Below are 8,541 nucleotides of genomic sequence, written 5' to 3' on the forward strand. Positions count from 1 at the left end.
TATGTTGAGTGTGGCATCGACATTTCCCAGAGGTACGATTGCTTGGCTTTGGCGCTGTTTTCCAGATTCTCAATGTCGCCAAAACTGCGCATGTGCAGCATGGTGGTAAATGCCAATCAGTCAACCAGCTACTTATACTATGTACATGTAGTTGATTTCTTGTGGTCGCATTAAGTAGGCAGACTGCTAGCCCATCGAACTAATATCATGCTGTCGCATTAAGTAGGTAGTCTGCTAGCTCATCAAACTAAATAGCATCCTGTAACCTTTGAACTGTGTTTTACCGGAGAATCTATTTTAACAGAAATTTCACTGCTCACGTGACCTAGTAGTGTAACAGGTAGAATATCATATATTGAACATTTTAGTTAGTTTAGTTGTAGGAAATAACTTGTGTACTAAATACCGTACAAAATCATAAAGCATGTTGTAATAGCATAGAAATACTGTTCAGTCTTTATTGTGCAGAGCCACGAAAATTGCCATGGTTACCAGCGAAAATGCCAAAAGCTAGTCTGCATACAGTGTCTTCGTTTACCTGTCCCTTCTTTCGACATTTTGATTTATAATGCGTTTTTTAAAAAGATTCGGATAGTGAGTCCTCTTATTCACTAGATTTGACATGATTAAAGCTGAACGGTTTTGTATAATGTCTGTAACCAGGGGACGACAAAGGCGACGCACAGACACTGGCGCCATTGGAGCCCGCGGCACTTTTTTCCTGCACCCTGGTCCGTACAACCGCAGTACCATCTGACATAATTTACACAACCAACTGTATCTTCACGTAACAAGCCAACTATGAAATGCGCTAGTTATCAATTTCAGAGAACAATAGGCAAGAAGTTTATGGTTTTAGTATTGCAGATATAGTGAAAACCAACCCCAAAACCACCGACGGTTTCAAGACTGTGTATTTTCCTTTCCATGCACAACACTTCCTCATGTTACTTTTCTGTCATTTTAAAATTAATTGTACATTGAAATTTCATGTTTTATATGATGAAATAACACTATCATTTATCTGTCTTTTTGCGATAAATATGTTGTCATGTAAAGGGCAGATTACCGAATATCGAATATTTTTAAATGTATATTTAGAGTAAGATCTTTGTCATGTTAAAGATAAGTTTCCGTAAAAGGGTTTGGAAAGACAGGGTTTCCGAACGTTTAACAGCCTACTAATAGGTCTGCAACAATTACTTGCAATTGACGAAAGAATCATTTTAGGGCATTTTAAGAAGAAACAATGTCACTCTAAACTATTTACGGCAAGGCATGTGGTGCAGACGACATGGCAGAACTAACTCTGCCTATGTCAAAATGAGAAAAATCAAAGGTCAGTCAGTAGGTCGTCTTATCGATTGGTTCTGGTGATTCAGGCTATAATGGGAAGAGGTTCGAAAATCGATTATGAAACCAAAACAATGTGGAATCTTAAAGGCTTGTACGTACTTTGAAATCCTAAAATTCAACATGATGTATCGTCATAGTTAGGTTTGTGAAACGTTACGGGTGGCATAACATTTGCTCCAAGGCAAAATACTAATCGACCAAGTGCATTGAAGCTGGCGATTTTCCCGACAGCCTTGCTTGATTTGCTGTTTTCATGCCGTGAAAATGTGAAATTAGTCGAGATAGCATTTCAGGAGTAACACTTCAACCCTGGTTTTAGCTAACGACTGAATATCACACTCGATATCAAATAGTAATGTCATGTAGATAACTGAATTTTACATGTCATTTTCATGTTTACTTGCTAGTTGCTGTTAAAGTTAACCTTGATTGCACGTCTGTGTGATAATATAGCATGGTTAACATCGAATAAATCTAGAGAATTACATACCTACATTTCGAAATATTTACTTAAAACCCTGTCTAGTAATCAAAAATGTCTTTCTTTTAAAAATCGCGGTACCATTTTTTTAAAAGCCGCTTAAATGAGTATAAACTATTTTTAACTTTAATAAGAGCGCCGGTATCATTTTCTGAGTTGTGTATATCGTGTTGTATGAAATAATCTCATTTTTTGTAACTAATAACAACTTGTAAATAGGCACTGTACAATTTTGTAACCTTGTCTTTATGATTGATAAAATTGAAATGCTTTGTACCAGTTTTAAAGAACGATGAAATAAAATCGGCATAGTGTAAGCTTGACTTAGATTCTGTTTCGGATTTTTAAAGGACTAAGGTAGTAGGCACCGCGAAAGAGGCAAACCTAAACTTTTGCTCAAAATTTCTCAATAAAATGTTCAACCTTTCTCTTTCAAACTTAAGAATTAAAGTCTGGGGTCACCGTGCAAAGTAACATTTATCAATATTTGGAATTCAAAATGGCCGCCATCCCTGTGTTGACTGTACAGGGAAATACATTTTCGGTTTTCGAAAAAAGAGGACGATGAAAATTTTTCTCACTCCAAGATCTTAAATATAAGTCCCCGCAAAAGGTAGACCAGAACGCTATTGAAAAATATGAAAATCCAAATATCTGTTCCCGGGGTGCAGTGTACCTTAAAAGGTATGCATTGCTAAAGAATCGTAAATTTCCGTCCAATTCCCTCCCCATATATAATACACTTACCAACAGTCAAGTATTGTCGATAGAAGAACATTTCCTCCAGTAATTTGTCAGCCAATTATAAATGAGGATTTAAAAAAAACTCTTATCATGACCCTTCATTAAAATAGCAGTCAAAACGGCCAGTTTATTCAGAAATTTGCAAATGTAAAGCTCCAATAGTATTACAATAACCTGTTCTGTCTGGTTTTTAAAATATCAGTGATCGCGTGACCTAAATGTCACGTGATTCCGGTGCAAATAAAAGACAATGCTTGCCTCTACCTTTGCATCGAAAGAGAACGTGTGCCCTTCTAAAATTGGAATATTCATACTCTCCCCAAAACCTGTCAGAATAAATCTTTGCACGACCGACATAATGATGTCATCGCATCTCTTTTGTTCCTGCTTGCATTGAAATGTCCAATAATATTCCGCCTTTCTGAAATGCAAGTGAATTTATAAGCATTCGGGCATCCCCTCTTAAACAGAGGAATGTTCCATCGCTGACGACAATAAGTACAATTGCACAAATGAAAAAGAAAGAATGTCTTGCATCTTGAGGAATTGAACATTGGTTCCGATCTCCATTCAAGCACTAAATTGTAACTACCCTCCTTGAAGTCAGGCAACGCACATTAGCCCGAGCCCTGTCAATGATATTTATGCTCCATCGATTTCTTTGAAATATGAAATGGTCTAAACTCTCTGATATTCGTGATAATGAGCAAAATGAGAAATTACCACAAGAAGTACCTTGAAATGTCCTTTGTTTCTATTTATTTAAATTTTCATACCAAATGTCATTTTGTTTAAAGTGTTCTATCCTGCTACCAATATCAGGGGCAAACAGACAGACAATCAACTATACACATCCACTTGTCTATGATGAGCCACATTTGCTGTTGTCGGGTTAAGAGTCGTTTCTGAATTTCTGGTGTTGGTAGAAACCTGAGTAGATGAAGTTTTGCAGTGTAATGCGAGATACGGTTGCCCAAGTATGAAAGGGACATCGGCATGACCGCATGCGCAGTGGAGATATTTTTAGCCAAGACAGTTTTGTGTAAACAGTTTACATCGGCGCACAAGTCGGGGGAAAAGAGTACATCGAGAAATGACGAATTACTCTCACTGAATGTGGTGTTTGGTCTCATAGGAGATACCGAAGAAAGCTAATGGTTTCGGATTAAACCAACTAAGTCTGGGAACGACAGCAATATATTTTTGAGCTCGGTGGCTGTGTCTAACGACTTTTCTCCAGCGGGTAAGAAGTTTATTGTTGAGATTTTTAAAGTTAAAAAAATCAGCTAGAAGTATTCTAAGAACTCTCCATGCCAAATAACAGTGAAGCCATTAAAATTATATGAATATTTGGGATAAGCCTAGCTATAGTCTTACACCTGAGGCAAACAAATTAAACTAAGTTACATTAATTGGAAAGTCGCAGACGAGATCTTTACTGTTACCGTTGGTGACGTCATCGTTATTTTGTGCAAACAGCATTATGACGCGCCTTTATGAGTTATCGCAAGTGTACCCACAGTTATGTCACTTGCATGTGATAAAAACGTTTTCATTTGGTTTGTTTATGTATTTCTTGTCGTAAAACCATGTGAGTTTTTGTGATTGTCTTTGTTGATACTCTTGCCTATCCTGGAACAATTGCAGAATCTAGAGTGACCTCGTTTCTCGCAGTGATCTGTACGTATATACCATGCAGCCTATTCCTTTTCAAGGCAACTCGTAGTCGACCGAGCGTTAACAAAGACCGATCAAAGTGGTAACGCCTGGCAATGCAAATAGTGACTTTTTCAGAAGTTGTTCTCTTAAAGGAAGTGACCGTGACCTCAGAAGGCACAACAATTCTGGGAAGAAAAACTTTGCCATTGTTTGAAATTCTATGTTAGTGTGCTATGTTTTTGTTCATGATCACTGTTATGTCAAAGTTCGGGACTTCATCACAACCCGCATTTAGAGTCTGATTGGCCGTGATAGTAGACTAACACGCAGAATAAAATGACAGCGTGTTGCCCTGAAGGATTGCACCACATTTGTCAATGAAATTAAAAAAAAATAATTTATCTTTGTTTGTTGCTCCTTTATAAAATTTCATTTTGCCGTTTCGAAAATGTCCTAATCGATGGTAACCTGTTTGAAAATCCTCACAAATCGCCCATCATATACTTTATTGTGTAAACATTGGTAACGTAATGTTCTGCAAAAATACTCGTGTCACAAGGAATTTTATAGAACAGAAACGCTTTGAAAATACGCTAAAATCTCATGTACTTATGGAGACGTTCTGATAATTTCGCAAATATGTAGTCGTGTGGTAAAAATGAAGTTGACAAACTCTTTAAAGTTCTCAAAATCAAACGTATAGTTATATTTATGACTAATAGACCTTATGTGGCGATTTTACAAACACCGTACGGATGGTGTTGACGTATGTTATTAGAAATCATGTCCAAGAATTTCATCATTGATCTTTGAAGCAAGAAAAAACACATTGATTCGTGTTCATATAACGTATCAGTTGCGAATTGGGAGCTAGGAAAGAAACAAACAAATATGGCCGCCCTTTAGTGCACTCACAAGACAGTGTGTAAAACGCTTCGGTTCAGTCACGGTTGAAAGGAAACTTTTATAAGGACAGTCTAGAAAGGTCAGGGTATAACTATTGCAGGGCGTGTCATCACCCTTAGATTATGTCATAGCGTCTCGTGTGACTAACAACAGTGTCGCCATAACGACCACGCCAAACACAGGGACCTCTAAACTGGCTTTATGAGTGACAAAGAATGGTTCAGTGTCGGATCATGATTTGAAATCTCGAGTATTTGTGAACTTAGCGTTGCGGTTCTTCAACAGTCACCCTACATGTGATTTCTGTAGTTCATCTTGATTTACAAGAAACGCCCAGAGAACGCGATTAAGTCAAAATGCCACACGTCAAGTAATGAAATCAAATTACAACTTACATTTTCCGCTTGCACAAAGTTTAGCCGTTATGCTAACTAAAGGTCTCGAAAAACTCTCATAGTTTCTAGAACCGATACCTGTAATCCAGTTGTGTGTCTTACGCTTCACGGGAGAAGCACAGCTTCAAACTGCATAGACTGCAAATTGTGATATACTATACTACATTCTTTAACGTTAGCAAAACACGACTTCTTGTTCTTACTCCCCCCCCCCAATAAAATCAAGTGAAAGTATGTATTATTGGACATACCAGCGCAGTCAACTAACTTGCGCTGTTCTCAGTTACAGTTTGTTACTAAATATAGCTGCACATGCGCGTCATCGGACACCGCTGCTTGAAACGCGGGCAAATTTTGTCAATATTGCATGTATGACTGTTGTTGCAGCTTGTAGTCTTAGCCGTCGCATTCTGAGGCTTTCTTTCGCCCAGTTTAATAGATGTATTCATTACTTCGCTTCGATAAAGTTTTTGTGCGATGTGTGATAGTGAGCGTGTGAGTGCTTCACGAACTCTACAGCGTGTGGAGGGGGTTACAGTCAGAAAAATTGTAAACAACTAAGCTCGGTTAGTGAACCAATCTTTTTTGAGATTGGGGATTTGGCCAAGCGGTTTTGTCTGTGGCTTCTCCGCCAGGTGACTGGGTACAGTACATTGTGAATTCGAACCGATTGAAACCACCGTATATTCAATTTGTGCATATGTCGCATCATTGTCGTATCATCGTCCAAAAGTGTAATCTAAGAAAGCGGACAAATATATCAATGACGTCATTTGCGAACGAGAATTCACTTGTCAACAATAACATGTACAGAATGTATTATATGGAGAGATAGCATGACAATTTGTATATCGATATATTTTGAGAGAACGGGAAGAAAACACGCATACTGTCTATAATAATAATAATAATAATAATAATAATAATAATAATAATAATAATAATAATAATAATTGTCATATTTAAAGTTATACTTCATTTTAAAGAAGCGAACAGCATGTTCAAATCAATCTACAACGTTGATACATTGCTGTAATACCAGTTTGCTCGTTAAGCAATGTTATAATGAATTACTTGCGAATGACATTCTGTTGAAAAAGGCAATATTTAAATCACTATACACTCCAATTTCATCGATTGAATGAATGTGATTTCTTTGCCAGAATGGATATCACTAAAAATATATTTTTATTTTAATATTTTGCAGCCTTAACAAGTCAACCCAGAGTCCCTACGCTACCTCAATGTTTTCACTGATCCTATTCTCGATTCTGCTGACGTCATCGATGTCATCATGTACAGGTAAATGGCGCTTTATAATGAATGTTAAGAATTGAAATCGAGGATAACACTTCCTTCAAATAGTTTCTTTTTTACTGCGTGACTTTGTAATCGATGAAAAGAAATGAACGGCGAATATTGTGTTCAGTTCTGTTCTGGTTTAGATTTTATGGCACAAACCTAAAAACAATGACCGCTGTATCAAAGGCGACAAAAATTAACTTGGGCGCTCAAAGGGTAAGCAAAGTGAACCACAAGAAAAAGTCCATTTCTGTGCAGTCACATATTAAGTGTGCATATTGTGACGTAATGTACATGTAACAAAGTATATGTGAGCTTGGCCTTGATTTACTTCGACGGTATCTTTCAAGTTCGCGGTCGCTGATTACTATACACAAGTAATTTGTTTTTATTTAATCTCGAACCAACAGGTTGCCCCAATAACAGGTTCGTTTGAAAATTAAAATATAATACAAAAACGAAAAATATATAACAGTTACAACGAAAACAAACAGACAGGAGAATTCACATTAAAAAAAACAGCAACACAGCGAAAGATACACAGAAATACATCTAGATAAAAGTAATTATTCAGAAAAAAGGATCTACATAATCCATGACGAAAATTACGGAAGTTATTAAAAATATCTAAATTTTGCTTGTTACAGATAGAATTAAAATATGTCTGAGATGGTGATAAAAATGAGTGTTTCAAGATATTCGTACGTGCTGACACTGGTCTAAAAAGAACAGCACGACGCAAGGTAAAAGCAGGAACGTTAAAATGAATCTGTGCAAGAACATCTGGTACACTATAAACTGAGTGAAGGATTTTATAAAGAAAAAGAGTGTCTAAAAATTTTCGCCTGTTCTCCAATGTTGGAAGGCGAAATTCATAACATAGGTTACTATACCAGGGCTCGAAATTAACTTTTTACCCTGGTAGTCCACTTGAGCTACCATTTTCTGAAGTTGGTAGCCCAGTGACAATGGCTGGTAGTCCATGAATATTTTAGTTTAGGGATACTGTACTCGTCCGAGTATAAGCCCCTGTTCAGCAACACAAAATAGCAGTAAATACGGCTAGTTTTCAAACTAGGGGCTTCAACTCGAGAAACCCCATGTTATGTGTCACGAACGCTTAATTTCTGCTAATTTATGTATATTTTAACACTTTCTATCACTTTCAAAATCGGCTTATACATCCAAAGAAATTGTAACTTGAGTAAAGAAAAAAATATTCTCATGATCTTTATGAACTGGCATGCCTTGTTACACCCGAGTCTCTCTATACAGAACGTAATACATTGATACTGATCGACAACCATAGATAAAAGACAGCGAAACTCAGTTAACTGACACAGTGTTTTATATTACTATTTCAAATCAAACTGATTACATAATCTCTTGATATAGAAGTTACAGTTTTGTGAAATTTCAGCATCAAAACCCTAAAACTTGACACAAGCACGTACGTCTTGTATGCTGTCGATCAACAGCATGGTGTGAACTGGCATGCAAAGACTGCACACGGAAAGGCAACTCAACATTCTAGTATCAAATGCTAGATGCATCTTGTGAAAACAACAACATAGCAGTGGAAATTGTAATAGTCACCAGAAAAAACTCTTCACAGAACACGATTGGAACTAATTTGGGATAATTGGATGGTGAAGTAATGTCGATTTCATCTACAAATGTTATCTCATCTGCTTTTCT

This window comes from Ptychodera flava, chromosome 3, assembly GCF_041260155.1.
Source record: "Ptychodera flava strain L36383 chromosome 3, AS_Pfla_20210202, whole genome shotgun sequence".
Classification (NCBI taxonomy): domain Eukaryota; kingdom Metazoa; phylum Hemichordata; class Enteropneusta; family Ptychoderidae; genus Ptychodera; species Ptychodera flava.